A 19703-nucleotide genomic window follows, 5' to 3' on the forward strand; every position below is an offset into this window, starting at 1 on the left:
TGCAAGCTTTTAATATTTATGTGAAGAGAAATTTCAGACTATCAATCACAGGCACTTGTTTCATATACGGTGCACCCCTACTTATTTTTACCACAAGGTATCTAACTCAATTTTAGGCACCCTGCTTCAAGCTCTTATTTTGTTCATATATCAATCATTAACCTACTTTAAAATGACATTGTTCGCTTCAAGAGACTTTTTTCTTGTCAAATAAATTGTTTCAGACGTCTCTGGTCGAGACTCTTTATTGTAAACCACTCATTTATTCCTCAAAAATTACCTCGATACATTGTTAAATTTAAGACTTTAGATGGGATACAACTTCCAGTTGGGGTAGAATAAAACCAGAGACTTCCGAGTATTCCATTCCGAGGTCTCTGGTTTTATCCTTCATTTATAACCCCAACCGCAAATTTGTTTTGAAAATTACTTTGATACATCTTAAGACTTTAGATGATACAAATTTCATTTTTTTCACAGGTCAGAGGGTTTCAACTTAAAAAATAAAAATTCTCACCGTTAAGATATGTTGGAAATTTTAGCGTGATATGTTGATAATTTGCCAAATTATTATGCAATAAAAGGGACTTTATATGATCACCCGGCGCTGTCACTTTAGTTCAGTCTTCACAACAATTCTTTTTCAGCACATGCCCTTCGGGCATGTAGACCTATCATTTTTACCCAGCGCATTCAAATTTGTACATGCCCTACTCAAAATTCTTACATTTACCAGTATTGTGCTACAAAAAAAAAACATTAGGTATAAAGGTTTTATATTAATTTTTTCAGCATTGTATTTCTCCGTGACTGTACCACGTGTGTTTATTCACCGTGATTGCCATTTTCTAAAGCGTTTTTGTTCATTAATAACTTTTGAGTTGCATGCTGGTCATTTGTTGGCCGGTTTAGCTGAACTGAATTTCAGAAATGGGATCATGACTGTAGTGCCACAGTATGTGGCATCGATGAACGTCTCGTAATTTAGCAAGAAACTTCGAGAAAACAAATAGGTTAAACTAAACACTTCAATGATTAGATTGACAATCATTTGACAGGTCATATCGAGAATGTAGACAGGCAATCCATCTAAGACATTACATATAGCAACGTTTACGGGAATAATGGGGGTAGGACAGAATAAATGGCAAGTAAAGATCGTACAATGAAAGAAGATTCACATATGCCCTCTTCGGACATGTAATTTGACAATTTTTACATGCCCAGCTGCAAATTTAACAGGTCCCTGGCATTGGACTCCCGGGTTATTTGGAAGACTGTTAGTTTAGTTTCATGAGGTCCGACAACATTGTTTCTCAATGTCTGCTCCCTCTACCCCATACACTTATCTTGATAAAATTATATAAATTATATTATTAATTACCCTGGTATATAAATTGTATAAACCGGTCTTGTTATAAATTATATAAACTGGTCTTGTTTATATAATTTTACAATGTCATAAACAGCTGCTTAAGTGCATATAATATTGTATTAAATGGATTTATATATAGGATTAGGGAAAGATCCTCACTTGATTATGCCAGCATATTTTGCTCGTAGGAGTTTATTATCTACCACACATGATCAATGTCACTTTTGGACGTGAATGACTTTTGACACCCTAACTTCAGTTCAAATCAACGTTAACTTTATGTGACGTCTTTCTGAATCTTTTTTGGCATGTAACTTGGGTAAAAACAATTAAAGTACTCTCGATGCATTTGATTTCTCTTAGCCCGTTTAAACATTTCCTAGGTCTATACCAGTTTTTGCAGGGGCGAAACTATATAGAAGTTGGAAAAGAAACCTATCCCCTTTTTGACGTATTTGGTTTTCGAGGGGTGAAAATTTTCAATGTTACACTCAACTACATGCAACATTTATTATATTATACTGAATGTTTTATACAAATACAAATAATAGTGAACCTTGAGCGCATAAATCTGCGCAGTCACTATTTTTTGGAATATCACCCGTCGTCAAGCAATGTTGACTGTTGCGACTCTGGAGGGCGTGGCTTCATTATTCAGTGGGTAATAGTGCTTTTTAACAAATGTTTCTTGACGAATCAGATTGATTCATTTAATATACCTGAAAGTACAATATTAATTAATTGTCATCATTTTCCTATATTAGCTTTTTACTGGTAATGGTTTTGAAATGATAGGAAGATGCACTGTTCAAAAAGTCTTAAAATGTTGTTTTGGCTCAATTTCTTTGTTAGATTCCTGTGTTGAACTAAGGCAGGTCAATTAAAGTAACATGATCCAATAGATTCCATGTACATTTAGTACTGTAAAGTAGACAAATTTATTGTTCTCACAAATATTTCTCAAATATTGATTTAAGTTGGTCTCCTGAAGGATGTATTAATGCAATTGGTCTGCTTAAGGTATAATATAGACATGCATATTTTATTTTGAATTTGTATTATGTCAATCATTAGAAATATATGGATCTTAATTAAAAAACATTGTTTTTATTAGAATTTAAGATATGTATAATAGGCATATATTCTTCATGCTTTTCCATAATTAAGTCCTTTTTTACAGGGTCTCTGCTAGAATCATGTGGACCCCAGTGTAACACATCTATGGAAAGAGAGAAAATCTCAGCTCAAGGGTCAACATGTCTTTATTCCAAGAAAGGTAAATTGATAATTTTTTTCTGCTAAAATACTCTTTTATAAATTATAATATCAATGCAAAAGAATGAACAAACAACATACCTAACAACATTTTGAAAATGAAAGTGCAATAACAGTTAATAATTATGATCAATTGAATGAATGTTAATAATCCAATCAAAGTCCTTGTTGTATATCATTTTTGCTAGGGCTGTGTATTGAGCAAAAAAAAAGAAGAAGACATTTTTTAATGCAATATGCAATATATTGGATTCTTTAACAATTCTGTCAAAAAAGTCTTATAAATCATTATGCATGAATTTTATAAAAATAATAATTGTTTTGCAACTCATTTTTAATTCTTTGTCTCACTGTCTTTAAAAATTACACTTCAAATTCAAACTTTTCTTGACTGTAAAATCAACATGCTAAGTAAAGTTGTCTATGTATTTTTATGATTTTGTAATAATCATCTAAGATGTGCTACCTCCTTAACGATTATATCATTTTTGATCAGTTTTAATTCAAAACAGTTAAATATAATCTTTGGTGATTGAAATTCCCAACTTTTTCACAGAATTACATAAAAAAACTGCCTGCCCAAAATGTATTGGAATTAAGTTATTTTTTGGATACGATATATTCATTAATCTAGATATGTATCAATATATTTGGTGCAGCCCTAATTATTGCTGGTTCATAAATAACTAAAAAATAAACAAATGCCAAATGTTGGCATGGTTGGCATTGCAACTGTATCTTACACATTCAAATCAGGCCATTCTTACAAGTTTTGAAACATGTTGGATTCTTCACTAGTGCCGCTACTACAGAGAAGACAGCTTGTTTATAAACTGTGTCATTCAAAGTTTCAGTATATATATGAGAAACACAACAAATCTGAATGCTTAGCCATTACACTAAATGATGAATCTACTTTATTGTGTTATTTATTGACATTTGACAATCATGATTTATAAATCATTTTGAAATTTTTAAAAACAAATTAAAGCAATTCCCATCAATTCCTCCCTAGACAAATATATTAATGATAATTTTTACAGCAATACCTTGCTGTAAATTTCAATTCAAGTGATTTGATTTTTGATTTTTTTTTGTTTGTTTGTTTGTACATTTATGGTTAATTTATCCTTAGAAAAAAATTAATAAGAAAGTAATTTTATTAAAATTTTATAACTTAAATAATGTCTAGATTCATGTATTGAATCATAAAATTGTTTTGAGAGATGTATCATATCATAATGTCTGTGTATTATCCAAACCCAATATACCTACATATCACGATGTATCATTTCAGCATTTGTTTGTTAGTGTTGTTTGATTTGTTTTGTATAAGCCCTTTCCTGCTCAGAAAGCAGAAAGCAGAAGTTCTTGCTTCATAATTGTCACTCAAGACCTGAAACTGTATAAGAAATCTGTATGACGTGTGAAATTTCATATCTGTTTTGACATAGTTGTTAATTTGTATAACAAAATGCAATAATACAACACAATTAATTTAATAGCATTAATTTTTGTATCAGCAAAAAAAAAAAAAAATATTTTCCCTACCTACTGACCCAAGTGTTTAAAGACTCAATCGGCAATGCCAAACCAACAATTTTTTAATTGTGGCCTTATCCACTGATATTTCTTTTGTTCTGATTCTTAGTTTCTTTTGTTCTGATTTTTTGTTCATTGAAAAAAATTAACGCCTTTTCTTTAATTCCTTAATTTTCAAGTTGAAGAGTGCATCCCGACAATCAGTTATGATGTTACAGTGTCCACTGTCCAATCCGACAACTGTGCAATCCAGCACACTGGACTTTCCGACCATTAAAACTTAAATATTTTATTCCCAAAAATTTCTTTATAATATATATAGAATAAAACACTGTATATTCCGACCACTGTACATTCCGAATTCTGGTGCTTTTTGTCGACAAGACTAGATAATTACCTTATGATTTTACCTGGGTAATTCGACATAATTATACATTTGTACCATAATTAGTCGCTAGTCCCATTTGGGCACAAGCTTGGTCTACTTAGTAGTTAATTACATGTATTAGTTTGATGGTGTTTATATAAACAATAAATGAACTGTGTTTGAATTTAAAAATTAGGCAATCAGTACTCTTCGTTGTTATCAATTTTATTCTCGCATTGACAAAATAGCATCCACGCGATAGAAAATAAAAAGGAGTACCTGATATTTAGATTGCCTTTACCTAACAGAATAAATAAGATTTTTTGCTTGAAATTGAAATCAAACATGCAGTCAGAGTCCTTTAAAGTCATGTCTCCCTAAAAAATGAGTACAGCAAACTACTGTATAACATGTAGACAACACACAATTTGAAGACAGCATCTCGTCTAATAGAAAATGTTTCATTTCCGGGTTAATATACACTGAATTAAGTGAGACTGTGCACATAAAAGATTTGCAGGAAGCAAAAAACTTCCACTTTAAGTAGACCCATTAAATTTTAAAATGTTAATGTTGTTTGATAAAAATTAAATCGCAATAACAATGTTTTAGAGGTACGTCCCATTTGTTTGAAAAGTCACGAGAGGGTATTAATAGCACAGTCTATCTTGAGAAGTTAACAATGCAGAAAAAATCGGAGAGAAATGTAGTGTAGAAAAAAAAATAAAACCACTGTTTACAGAAGGTAGACAAAATATTTAATATCTACTGTTAGTAAGTAAAATGCTAAAAATTAAATTGCAACAACTCAAAGTGATTGGCAGTTCCATCTGTTTTGCACGTTTAAAAGAAATTATCGTATATTACTACAGAGTTTACTAGTGCTGTAACAAATGATGTGTCTCAAAGAAATGTTAATCAGCCGAAGGTATATTTTATACAACAAAGAAACACACACACACACACACTTTGACAATTAAATACACATGTACTCTAAACCTAACGAAAAATGTTTTTTTTTTCTGTATGAAGTCACCTGACATTTATCATAATGCTCAGAAATATTCAACACTGGGTAATCCGACACACTGTCTAATCTGACATTGATTTTATTCCCCTTCAACATGTTGGATAAGACAGGTTTCACAGTATATCAATGACGTAATGTATGCAATATATAAATAACTGTCCCACCTGCCTGCTAATGTGGAAACAAAACTTCCCTCCATAACAAAAGAGTGCACCAATGGAGATCATTCGGCAAACCTCGGCTGATTCCGTCACCTTCATCAAACGATTGATGAGGTACGAATTGGCCGAGGTGTGCCGAGTGCAATGGAGATAATCTCGAAACTTGTGTAGTAAGATCAACTCCTAACAATGCACCACTTTTCAGCATTTATATTCATTGCTTAAGGGTTTATTCTTACTAATGAAATAAGTTGTGGTGATGCCTATATTTACTGTAAGACATTTGTAATAATGAAGCATTTGTGAGATGTACCCTTTATCAGTTATTTACAAACAAGGCATTTGAAGAGGATGAGCACAGTGCATTTTTTTTATCTGAAGTTAAGGTGATTTTAAGCAAAAAACATTTCTTGTCCATATTTAGAAAGCAAAATATTTTGACTTAGTTTAAAGTTTTATAAACCCATTAAACTTGTTAAAAAATTAAGTATGTAAACTAAATTTTGAATAAAGAGTTGGTCCTCTGTGTAAAACTTGCTCTGTGAGCAAGTTGGAATTGCAATGCCTTTCACGATTCCTTCACAAAAAATGGGGTGATGACCCACAATATTAATAAATGTAGATTAAACATCCTATTTATGTCAGTTATTGTATTAAATAAGCTTTCAACCATTTTATGCTTTATGGTTTTAAATAATATTTTATATTTCATAAATTAGACAGTGAAATTTGCAAAAAAAAAAAAAAATTATTGATTTTTAAACTGTTGTTACATTTAGGAATGTGGGTATATGTACATATCCTGTTCAAGTCTTTGTGTATCACATTATATCATGATATACTTCAGACAAATTAGTACACCCGTAGTTTTGAATACAATTCATACATTGATTTCATTTGCCGCAATGGTCTCTTTAATATTGCAATAATGCATTTGGTCTTCCTAATGCATGTATAATGCAGGTACTGTATATACTCTATGTCCAACTTAAAGGTGAGTCATAAAAAGATTAGTATTTTGAAACCAGGTTAAAACATCAGAGCATTGATTTGAAATTGTCAATTGATTCTGGCAAAAAGTTGTACCAATTTATAAGCGGGTCAATAGCAAATCCCTCCAAAATAACCTCAAAAAATACAACTGATTTATAGGCAGACCACCTTATAGGCGAATATATACAGTATAGTTTTTGTTGAATTTTGCTAACAGCAAAACACTATGAATAATGAATTTTGGAAAAAAAGATTATTAAGTTTAGTGATGCATGTATGTAGTATAGAAATATTGTTCATATGCCTGTACATGGTACAAATATGCATTTTACAGAGTGTACATATGCCAGAATCATATGGACCGCAGACTGGCCCTGGTGATTCCGTTAAGAAAAAAGAGGAAAAATCAGTGCTTGTGCTCATTGGTCATTGGACAAAGGTAAATAGATTTATTTCATGAAACTAAACATGTAAATTACTAGGATATTAAAATATCACAATTAAAATACATGTACTGATTTATATATATATATGGATATCAGTTGGTCTCCTTGATGCAGTTAAATGCATTTGTTATCCCTTTTAAGTGGATCTTTTAAATATTATGCAGTTTATTTAGAAGCTCTTTATTATCTGCACTGTTCACTTTTACAGGGTGTATGCCAGAATTTTTTGAAGAACAGTCTGAATCTGACATGGAAAAAATGAAGAAAAACAGCCTTCCTGTTTATAAATCTACATTCTGACAAAGGGTAATTTTGTTTAGTTCAATTAGAAGTGCACATTTAATTTCAGTTGCTTTCCTTAATGATATATTATAGCATTTTTATTCCCTTATGAACAATATGTATACTTGTAAAGCATGTATCACAAAATCTTCTGCAAACAAAGTTTTGGGTGTATATTGCTTGTTGCTTAACGTCCCTCTTGAGAATTTTTCACTCATATGGAGACGCCACCACTTGCTGGTGGAGAGCTGCAAATTTTTGTCCTATACTCAGCACTTACGGCCATTGAGCATTGAGGGATCTTTATCGAGCCAGCACCTACTGTGACACGGGACCTCAGTTAATACGTCTGTCTCATCTGAAGAACGGGTCTCCACATTCCACAGTGGGATTCAAACTCGCTATGTAAGGATCAGCTTCTCTAACCACTGCATCTGCTCTACTTTGGCAACTTTGGGTGTATATAAGCATGGTTGTATATAAGCATAGGAATCATCATGTCCATCTGTCTGTTCATGTGTTTGGCCACTTGTGTGACTAGCTTTTTTGTTCCAATTCTGGCTGAGATAAATTGATTTAGGTCATCTAAATACAAACAAATTAAGGGAAATTACTATGGTATTGGGATGAACATTTTGGAATACTGTCTCATTGTTCCATTGTAGTTGGTCTCTTTAATGTTGTAATAATGCATCTGGTCTTCCTAATGTATGGCATACACTGTATGCATGTATAATGTTGTTAAAGTTGGATGAATGTAAAACAGTTCTTGCGTGATGACAAAGGTAAATAGATTTAGTTCATGTAACTAAACATGTAAATTACTAGGGTATTAAAATCTCTCGTTTTGAATACTGATTTACATGTGGAGAGTAGTTGGTCTCCTTAATGCAGTAATAATACATTTGATCTTCCTTATGCATACTGCATATTTATTTTTATATAAATTTAATGGCTGACATGTATGAGGGTTGATCCAAAAGTTTGTTGAATTTCTTCGTATTTTATTTATTTATTAGTGAAAGAGGTTGAATACTGATTTAGATGTGGATAGTAGTTGGTCTCCTTAATGCAGTAATAATACATTTGGTCTTCCTTATGCATACTGTATATTATATAAATTTAATGACTGACATGTACGAGGGTTGATCCAAAAGTTCGAGGAATTTCTTCATATTTTTAGGTCACCTGAGTAACTCAGGTGACCTATTGCTATCCATTTTCGTCCGTCGTCGTGCGACGTACATTAACATTTGAACATTTTTAGCTTCTTCTCTGAAACCGCTCAACCAATTTCAACCAAATTTGGTATATAGCATCTTTGGGTGAAGGGAGAGGGCAAACAAACATTATTTTAAAGATTGCCTTAGCATGTCGTTTATTCTGTGCATTTATGGCAATTAATATTAAAATCGTCCAGACCTGTTAAAACCCATGGATGTCCACAAAAATGTTACTCAAATCAAATTTCATGTTAAAATTCGAAGTAAATATAAATACCTGTGTAATTGTATAATGGTGTAACAAATGTTTAAGAATGCCATATTTAAATTTCAAAAATTGCTCTAAATGTGCATGAGATAAATATCTAAATGCTGTGAAGAAGCACTGTGCTACAATTACCATATTAAAGAAGTGATTTTAATGAAATCTTGTTTCTAAAAAACCTGTAGAAAATTTAAAGAAAATTAGAAATCACGATTCTTACCCCAAAACCATCAGATGGTATGAAAGCCTTCAAACAATGTGTTTTACATAATTCGCATTTCCAAAAACTGTGATCATTAATTTGCCGACCTATTATTGTATGTTCTAATGAAGGAGAATTCATGTGCAAACTTCTACATGAGAAGAATAAAAGTATTGCCGTGTCCTGCAAGAAAACAAAATCACATTATATTATCAATTGCAGATGGTGTCTACGTCTTTCAACTAATTTTGCAACGGCAAGAGTATCTTCTATGTAGTAACTGTTTTGAACCAAGACATCCTACTGACAACTAAGTCCATGATACAGAGCTTTCTACTGCCTTGTTTAGAATTTTACATGTCGAGAAATTTATGGTCAGTGTAATGACCTTGTTTGCAAATCTAAATCTTCATTACGTCGAGTTTAGACTTTCATGTGAATTTCATGGTCCCTGTCCCCCTGGGGCCTGAGGGGCGGGGCTAAAACCACCAAAAATAATGCAATCTTTAAAAATCTTCTTCTTTACTCCTGGACATCAAGCAGTCAAACTGTTCGCATCATTGTAATAAGCATTGAGCCCTCTACCAAAATTTTGAAATTCATGGCCCCAGGATCAGGGGTTCTGGTGCTAGGATGGGGCAATATAGAACATATAGTGAAAGTGCATTATTTCTTTGAAAATCTTATTCTCTGCTCCTGGGTATTAAATAAAGTAACTAAGTACATAGTTATGATGAGGAAGAGGGCCTCTTCCAAAATTGTGAATTTCATGGCCCCAGGGTCAGGGGTTCTTGTGTTAGGGCGGGGCTATATTGATTATATAGTGAAAATGCATTAATTCTTTGAAAATCTTCTTCTCTGCCCCTGGGTATTATTTAAACAAACTAAGTACATTGTTTTGATATTCAAGATTGCCTCTTCCAAAATTGTGAATTTCATAGCCCCAGGGTCAAGGGTTATGGTGAAAAAGGGGGAGGGGCTCTATTGATTATATAGTGAAAAAGCAAAATTTCTTTGAAAATACTCTTTTCTGCTTCTGGTTAAAAAGCAAAGAAGCTAAGCATATAGTTATGATGAGCATGATTGCTTCTTCCAGAGTAGTGAATTGCATGACCCCTGGGTCAGATGTGCTGGTGTAATGGTGGGGCTCTTGATGATATAGTGAAAATGCATTAATTCTGTTAAATAATCCTTTCTGCTCCTTAGTGTTAATCAGATAAACAAAGTGATTACTTACATGTATGATGAGCAAACTTCTGGTCCCAGGGTGAGAGGCTCTGGTGTTTCTAGGTGGGGGGGGGGGGGGCTCTATTGATAATATAGTGAATCTGTAGTAAAAAATGCATTATTTCTTTGAAAATCTTCTCTGCACCTGGGCATATCAGAGGCAAAACAAGTAAAAGTTTTCATAAAGATTTTTGAACATCTGGCTTCGGGGCCACCAACGTATAAAATCTCAGCTCAAATCTCAACCTCAAATCTTAGATTTCTGCCTCAGCTGAGATTTTCCTAAAACATCATGCCACCAACATCTCTGAGATTCGATCATCTCACGTAAGCTGAGATTTGATAAAAATCTTGGACTTATTCTCGTTGTTATATACGACCTTTTTTTCTGAAAATGCATGAATTTGTTGAATCAATGATTGAATTTACCTTTTAGTCAGTTATTTATGCAATATTTTAGTGAATATCACGAAAAAACACATCCCACACTTCCTTCGTCTTTTATTTGTTGTTTCGAGTCATTCAACAAAGAGGATTCCATTTCGACATTTGCGACAATAAATTTTCATTGAACCCCCCGTAAAAAATCCCTACAGAAGAATAACACAAAAACATATCTAAACTTTGTAGTCTTGGTTCATCTGTCGACATAAACACACAAAAACATACACCGAGGCGTCACTTCCACCATTGTGACGTTACATGTAGCAGGTAGGCGGATCAAGACTATATTCCCCAGACTGATTAAAAGAAATCATTTTTCTTTGTTTGTTATATATGTTAGATATATCTGTATAATTCTTAATTCTCCATAGCAAAAAAAAAAAAAAAAATATGAGTCATAGGGACTATTTAAATTTAGAATAAACCTGAGTGAATTTTTTTTCTAGCAGATCCACAAAAAAAAAAAAATGCTCAGTAGGCCTATATCATGTAAATTTCTCACATGCTGTAATAAATTTCGCGAGTATACCATAATTGTGGAAAAACAGCAAACATATCCAGGAGCAGGTAACATACGCATGCTTAGTTTTACAGGATTTAATTTATCAAGGAAATTTCTCGAGGAACTGTTTAATTGTCGGTGAATTTCAGCTCATATCCCCCCAGAAGGAAGAAAAACCGGCTGAAATTTGAACTAAGGGCATGTATAGGGAAGCAGCAAACTAACACATCGCATTTTTCTACGATCCCCTGTGACAAAATGTCTCGGAAAGTCTTCTTTTTTTTTTTTTTAGATAAATAATAAACAACGAATATAGCACCACTTGACAAATAATCATCGTTACATTGAAAACCCAAATCAATCTCGCATACGCTCATTGAGTAATGAGAAACTGATTAATTTCTAATTGTATCGTAAATAAAAGTTTCACTGCGTAATGATGTAATTTTTTAAAAAAAAAAAGAACCTACGGATCATACTTTTTTGCTTCAAAATGTAAGTTGTCGTACTAAAAAATACTGTTTGTTAAAAAAGAATCTATTCTTACAAGTACTATAGCTAGCAAGTATATTTGAATAGATGCAGTCCTTCTTTTGATTTATACATGTATTTCAGAATGGTCATAAGTCAAGTTTATTCTTATAAATAATATAAATGGTCAAGGATTTAAGTACGCACAATACATTGTGAGTATAAAGTCGATCCAAATTCTCAATCAAGAATTTTATAGATTTAATTAAGAACCAAATTAGACAGACTGCTATCATCTGTAATAAATAAATGTCGATTTACATATTATTTCGAAAGAACAGAAGAATTTGTACATGAAATTCTAGACAGATTTCTTTTAATATTTCGTATAATATTTACCTTAATAAATAGTAAAATATAACTTCCTGGGAAAAAAAATACGGGACCGAGGAGTTTTGATATTTTATCTAGTCATATTTCCTTTTCTGATATACATGAACATTGTGAATTACATGTAATAAAAATGTCTTGTCACAAATAGCTCATTTAAATATGAATTAAATTAATTATATTAATTCCTGTACGAATGAAGATATAAATGTTATGTACGAACGTGCCACTAGAATATTCTATTCTTTATTTTTTTCTTTTTTTCTTTTTTTCTTTTGGTAAAGTTTAAAGTGCTTGATTCCATGCGTGGACAATATTAATATAATAAGAATATTTCCATGCGCGTAATTACCCCCCCCCCCCCCTTCACAGGATAATCAAGTTTTGGGAGAAATTAACATCCTTTCTGTGCTTGTATGTTAATTTCGTGTATTTATTGATTAAAATGTGCACTGTCACAACATTTGCGATCATTTTACCATAAAAAAAAAAATTGTGAGATTTTGTTTGAGACTGGTATACATCAATCTCAAGATTTTCTGAGAAATCTCAGAATTTTTTCTCAGCTGAGTCGGAAAAAACGTTGGTGGCACGCATGTTTGAGAAAAATCTCAGACGTGAGAATCACTGTAAATAATGTACTTGAAAGGTTAATAGTATAAGAGAATTATGCACGGTTTTTTATCGTATAATACAAAAAGTACTTTCATAGTTTTAATGATCAGGTAGACTTGTAAGTAATAGATGAATAAAATTGAGACAAAAATAACTTGTCTTATTCAATGTTCATCAAAGACCAAAAGAGTCCAATGTAAGAGATTTTCAACAAGGAATTAAAATACCGGGTAGTACAGAAGCACTAATAGTTTGTTAATAACTGTATTGTGATAGTGATAAATGGGGAACAGATTAGAACCTAATTTATGAACTGTTCATGAACACTAGACTAATTATTTTGTTGATCCTGATCACCCTATTTTTCTTGCTTTTGGGCAACAAAGCTTCACCTTTCAGTTCATTTTATACTCTGTGGATCCTCTTAATTGTTGTATTATAATCAGATGACCGTTAAGGCCCTTGGGCCTCTTGTATTTATTTATTAGTGAAATTGGTTGAATACTGATTTACATGTGGAGAGTAGTTGGTCTCCTTAATGCAGTAATAATACATTTGATCTTCCTTATGCATACTGCATATTATATAAATTTAATGACTGACATGTATGAGGGTTGATCCAAAAGTTTGTTGAATTTCTTCATATTTTATTTATTTATTAGTGAAAGTGGTTAAATACTGATTTAGATGTGGATAGTAGTTGGTCTCCTTAATGCAGTAATAATACATTTGGTCTCCCTTATGCATACTGTATATTGATATAAATTTAATGACTGACATGTACGAGGGTTGATCCGAAAGTTCATGGAATTTCTTCATTTTGTATTTATTTATTAGTGTAAGTGGTTGAAAATTACAAATAAGAATTATATAGACACTTGTTGAATTTTTTTAATAAACAATATTTTAAATATTTATGATAGTAACTCTATGGCAGTTGCCATAGCAAAGGATGTTTGAAAATGCAGGGGAGACATTTACTTGTTCATTATCATTTTAATTCTTAATACGTGAAATAAGAAAAATCCTGCACTAAGTGGCAAATAAAACGAAAATTTTGTCATAATTACGATTGCTTGACCACTAATATACCTTTCTGTGAGAGTTTAACTGATTTAACTTGATATTTAGATTATTAGTTGATGATTTCTTGTTCATATTTTAATTGTTAGAGAACATCACATTTTGGTCAAGTTATAAGTTTTGTTAAAATCTTGGGAACACTCTGACTTAAAGGGGTATACTACTGATACAGGCTGGAGAAAAATGCATTAAGCAACTGATTTACCAGTGGCATTAGAAATTTAAGAAAAACAGAACTTCCATGGAGGTTGATTAAAGGTGTGGCCGCCTTTTGGAGGGTCTGTTTTTCTCATAGACAAATTAAGTGTTGATGGACGTTGACCGCTGACGTACTGTGCTTGACTTTGCTTCTGAAATTGGAACACCATATGCAAAGATGGGGAGTATTTTTGAAATATGAGTGTAATATTAAGATAAGTTGATCCGTGTGAGAGGATACCAAGGCTTTTCTTGAGAGAGAAAAGGAGAAAAAGGCAGAATATTCTGTAGAATTACTTAGTCGAATTGAACATGAGGGTGAGATGCTCCTATAACGCTCCTATAATGTGACATGACATACTTAACTTGACGTTACGTAGAAGTCTCCCCCTGATTTTACAACTATCAATGTTCAGAAAGCTCGTGTGACCTTATTGGTAATTGGAACATGGTGAAAATTTCCAGTATTGTTGCATAAAGACTCCATATTATAAATATGCCTATTGTTTGCTTTCATCAAATCACAATAAAATTTTAGAGATAATTAAATTTCACAAACTTTTGGATCAACCGTCGTATTAGAAAAAAGATGGATCTATTAGATTGAACAGGTTATAATTCACCTGAGTCATTTAAATTACTTATTGCTATCTGTGTTTGTTCAGTCATCATGTTTCAAGTGTTGTCTGTAAACTATTGAACATTTTCAGCTTCTTTTCTGGAACCAGTTTCAACTAATTTCTCAGTTGAAGTATACAGACATAATATAGAAGTGATTTTATTGACTTTCTCAATCTATCCTGAATTTAAAAATGTAAATATAAGCATTTGATTGTAAATATTGAACATTTAGCATCTCATAACCAGAGTTGGAAATTACTGACTGCCCGAGGTAGTCTGTTTTTCAGGTAGGCAGGGACAAACTTTAGGTTAACCTCGGTGGTCGAGGTCATTTAAACAGCCAGTTCCTGTTTTCCATTTTTTTTTTCAGGGTATAGTAAGTCTATAGAAAATAAGTAAAATATAGTATATCAAAGGAACACTTCTAGTTAAAAATTTGAGTTGACCTTAGGACCAATATTGGTTTCAGTCTTTAGAAAAAGCTTATCGATGTATGTTCCGATCACTGACTTTAGGCCACATGTGTGTAGTTTCTTGTTTCTCATGTATTGCTTTAGTTCTACGTTAATGGTAATCTAACAACCAAGCTTTATGACAAATGAGATGGCTTTAACTTTTCAATTGTCAACTTCCCTTACTTATTTAGCGATATACCTTCATCACCTGCATACAGGGTTTATATCTCTCAGTTGATTTGATACGAAAGAGCATCCTCTATGTTTGAAATTTTTTTAAAACGAGGTAAGTTATTGACAAACAAGTTGCTGAAACAAGAATATCAGCAGTCTTGTTTAAAGTTATCATTTTGTAAATTCTATGGTCGATACAATGACCTTGTCAGCAAATACAATTTATCATTAAGTCAAATGCTGAGTGACGTTTTTCATACTTATTGTTAGGCCATTATTTACACACTGAATTATCGATGGATTTTTCCATTGTTTCCCAGTTGTGACAAGGAGCACATGGCGTGTGTGACCGGTCTGCAGGGGATGCTTACTCCTCCATGGCACCTGATCCCACCTCTGATGTTTTGGAGGTCCGTGTTTGCTCTGCTCCTATTTTGTATTTTTTGATGGGCTTTTGAGCTTGAATACTGTTTGTTATCTCGATATATTTCATTCTAGTCAACTGTGTGTTCATATGATCCTACCTCAGTATTTACAGAATTATACATCCTTTGTATGAGGGTCATTCTTGATGTCTGACTGAGTAATGGCAATGGGACATAAAACCTTAACTGACCTTACCACATTCTTTTCTAATCTGAAAACCCTCATGCATTTTTAGCATAACATATCGCCAATGCACACATTTTTCCCAAGGAATGAACTGCATCTACTCTGCATAGAACAGTATCTCTCCCACTGGCACAACAGTACTATTACATGTCATTATGTTCTTGAAAGGAAAACACAGCAGTTATTGCTCAGCAAGATTCTTTTTCCTGACACCTGCAGTATCGAGTAACACAAAGTGAATGATTAGTGTCCTCGAACAAAGTGTGCTTACAATGAGGTATAGTTCCGGTTGATTGCATTTAGTTAAAGAGAATTTATAATCTGCATTTCTGTAGATGTCTTTTATATCAACACCAAACATGCATTTAAGGAAGAAAATATAAGTAAAATGCAAAAGCCTGTATAAAAAAATCAAAGTGCAAGGACAAGTGCACTTAAGGAATGCTTAATGGGCCCTTTTTCAGTGCTGTATTACTTTAGAATATATTACCAAATTGTTCTCTTTTAGTAATAGTTAAACACAACTGGACATTTCTAATTAAAATCACGCTAAAACATCAATCAGCATGGATTTGAAACAAATGAAGTTTTTTAAATGCCTATAGATCCGGAAAAGTCATATCAAACCCATTTTGAGTTTCAATCGTTTATTTAAATCAAGGGGAGGAGGCATTTAAATCTTAAATCAGACACTTGAACAATCTGATGGTGGATCATTGACAGGCACATTTGCCGAATGATACTTCTTGCGCTATTTTACCCGAGAAAAAAATTGAATGAAGTTGTATAGATGCCTGTATCCATAGTGATCAAACTATGAAATTGGTACGCTTGCATTTGAAATAATGCAATAAGTATTAACATTAGTTCCTTTATATTTTAAAATGAAAAAAGGTGTATTTGGGTGGCTTTCAATACTGGTACCATTGTCTTGCTTGAATGTTAAAAATGTTTGACACTTTTATTTATGATGACATTTTAATGACACTAAACTCTCTTAACCCTTCTGTGTTCCTAACCCTCCCGTTTTCCTAAAACCAAATACATGTACATACAAACTTCTCTATGCGGCATGACTTTGATATAATGATACAAAACGTGGCTATGCTTTACAGTGAGCATCTTTGAGGAATGTTTACCTGGGTAGAACTCATGTGACTACCGGTATTTTAAATAATTTATTCCATGGGTGGGTTCAACATAGCTAGATCATACAGGTAAATCTAAGCTCTTACTTGCTATAGGAAAAACATTGAACTTTTCATACATTTTTTTAATATTTTAAGTACAAGCCTAATCTTGTACAAATTTCCTACTTTCACACAAGTTTTATAAATGTATAATGCGTTTTTTGTCAATCACACAAGTTTGTACAACGTTAGGCTGACAATAAACAAAAGCTTTGAAATGAATGACTGTCCTTGATTTACTATAGAAAATCACGAATGTTGGCTGACCCCTACCACATTGTATGGCTTTGCTCTTTGTATATTCATGAATTTCAGCAATAAAATTTGTTGAATTTAGGGTTTAGATATCAATTAATGATCTGAGATGGAAAATTAAGCTTAATTTGATTCTTCATTTTTTCACATTTTACCGGGGCCCATAAGTGCACTCGTTCTTTAGTGTTTATACAGGTAAAAAGTTTGAAAAAATAAAAATGTGCCAACAAATGGATTCGAACCAGGACACTAAAAATGTTCATGGTGAGAGTCTGCGGTCTACCATTCTGGGCTATGCTGACTATGAGGACATTTGTAATAAATATAAACCAGTAAGATAGAAATAGGTTTTCACGTTTTTTGTAGTTTTTTTTTTTATATAAATCTAAAGCAGGGGTACGTGCCCCTAAAAAAACCTTGTTTTAAATAATTGCTTAAATCAAAATCTATCAAAATTTCATAATTTAATTTAGGGGCAGGCAAAGGGTGATTATATTGCATCTATCGGGTATAAATTTTCTTACCAGAAAATTGTAGAGATATGCAAGGTTAATTAATGACAACATTTATTTTTCCTTTTTGCCTAATACTTTTATGATTTTCACTAATAAATTGATGATTGAAAAAAGCCTTTAATATGACTGCTGATTTTATCTCCATCTGTTAATTTTTAACACCTTTTCTCGTGATTATAGGAGATAGAGAACAGATTATGATTTCTAACATTTACTGTTACAGATCATTTCCTTGAGATAGGTGGAACCAACAGTCAAATCCAGACACCTTTAAGAAAAGTAAAAATCTGACTCAGGTAAAAAAAAAATCATTTACAGTTTTATCAATTAGTAATTTTTACCTTAATTAACTGGACAAATCTCATTTGACGATATACAGGTCAAGAATGAAGATTTTAAAGCCTAGTAGGGATTTTGGTCAATCATAACAGGTAATCTGCAGCCCCTATTGGGAATTTTACACTCATATGGAGACGCCACCACTTGCCAGTGGAAAGCTGCAAATTCTGTCCTATACTCTGCACTCACAGCCATTGAGCAGTGAGAGTCCTTTTTCCTGCCAGCACCTACTGCGACATGGGACCTCAGTTTATCCGAAGGACTGGTGTCCACATCCCACAGTGGGATTCAAACCTGTGATGTAAGGATCAATTCCTTACTTCGTGACTCTAGAGCAGACGCTTTAACCATGGCGCCACGCTTGTGACTAGCTCAGTTTTAAAGAAATCATTCAAGATATTTTTTATCAAACTTAATATGCTGTAAGATTAGTAAGACCTATTCAACTATTTCAAAAATTTTTGACCTTTCCTGTGACCTTGACCTCACTTTCCTTTAATTTGCATCTTGCATGGTTTTAAACCATTTAAGATATTGTTATCTAAGGCTATGCATCTATACATAATTTGGTGAGAACTTATCATCTATTCATTTTTTTTTAAATTTTTATTTCAATTTTAAAGAAACTTTTCAAGATATTCTCATCAAACTTCATATACTAACACAAAATTTCATGTTGCATTACTATACACTCGGCGGGGCATTCATGGCCTATGGACATATTTCTAGTGTAATTTGCTATTTCTGTTGTTTGTTTACTTTCGGTCAGTAAGTGCCCCCAAAGGGCAAGCCCCAGTCCTATTTTCTTTTCCAGGGTTGCAACAGTGCCCCCTAGAAAAACAAGTTGCACCATCCAATCAAATCTTGTTTTGTGCTGCTTTATGCCAATGAAATTAAGGCTGGACAGCATATGTATTATATTCTGACCAATGGGGTTGCCGTATTTTCAAATAATTAGGATAGACTTACCACTTCAGCATTCCTTTCATCACTGAAGTGATATGCATGCTCAAAAATTGACTAAGTTTCATTTTTGTGTCAACTGCAGAGCAGAACGACACTTAGAGATCACTTTACCTGGTGTCTGTCTGTCCGTCTGTCACACCTTATATCTCCAAAATTTTTAGAGGCAGGGTTTTGATAATTAGCATTTATATATGTTTTTGAGCTCATGATACTATACTTTGAAACTGTATGAAATTCAGTTACCACAAACTTATTTAAATACTATGAAAATACATTGGGATCAGTATTCTACAATGAATCGTGTTGACTGACAAAGTGACAAAGTAAAGACAGTCTGAAATCTCTTTCCTCCGAGGATTGTTGGAAGCACCTACATGTGTATTAATAAAATGATAAATAGTTATTCCTCATAATTTCAATTTAATTATTCATTTGAGGACTGGGGAACTATATTTTTTGATTGCCAGATTCTATCCCAGTCTTTT

General features: G+C 32.7%; 1 protein-coding gene and 1 long non-coding RNA gene across 3 annotated transcripts in view; one reads left to right on the forward strand and one right to left on the reverse strand.

Moving 5' to 3' along the window:
- LOC133191655 (tyrosyl-DNA phosphodiesterase 2-like) overlaps positions 1-19703 on the reverse strand; it is a 507986-nt gene that overhangs the window by 200844 nt on the left and 287439 nt on the right. The gene's annotated exons all lie outside the window — the stretch shown is intronic.
- The window catches only part of LOC133191427 (uncharacterized), a 31882-nt gene that overhangs the window by 9470 nt on the left and 2709 nt on the right, over positions 1-19703 (forward strand). For both annotated transcript variants that reach the window (XR_009721682.1, XR_009721683.1), the window contains exons 2-5: positions 2556-2651; positions 7078-7182; positions 7398-7495; positions 18137-18209. This is a non-coding gene — a long non-coding RNA (uncharacterized LOC133191427). The remainder of the gene's footprint in view (positions 1-2555; positions 2652-7077; positions 7183-7397; positions 7496-18136; positions 18210-19703) is intronic.

This window comes from Saccostrea echinata, unplaced genomic scaffold, assembly GCF_033153115.1.
Source record: "Saccostrea echinata isolate AGI-Se365-2 ecotype Australia unplaced genomic scaffold, CSIRO_AGI_Sech_v1 ptg000023l, whole genome shotgun sequence".
Lineage (NCBI taxonomy): Eukaryota > Metazoa > Mollusca > Bivalvia > Ostreida > Ostreidae > Saccostrea > Saccostrea echinata.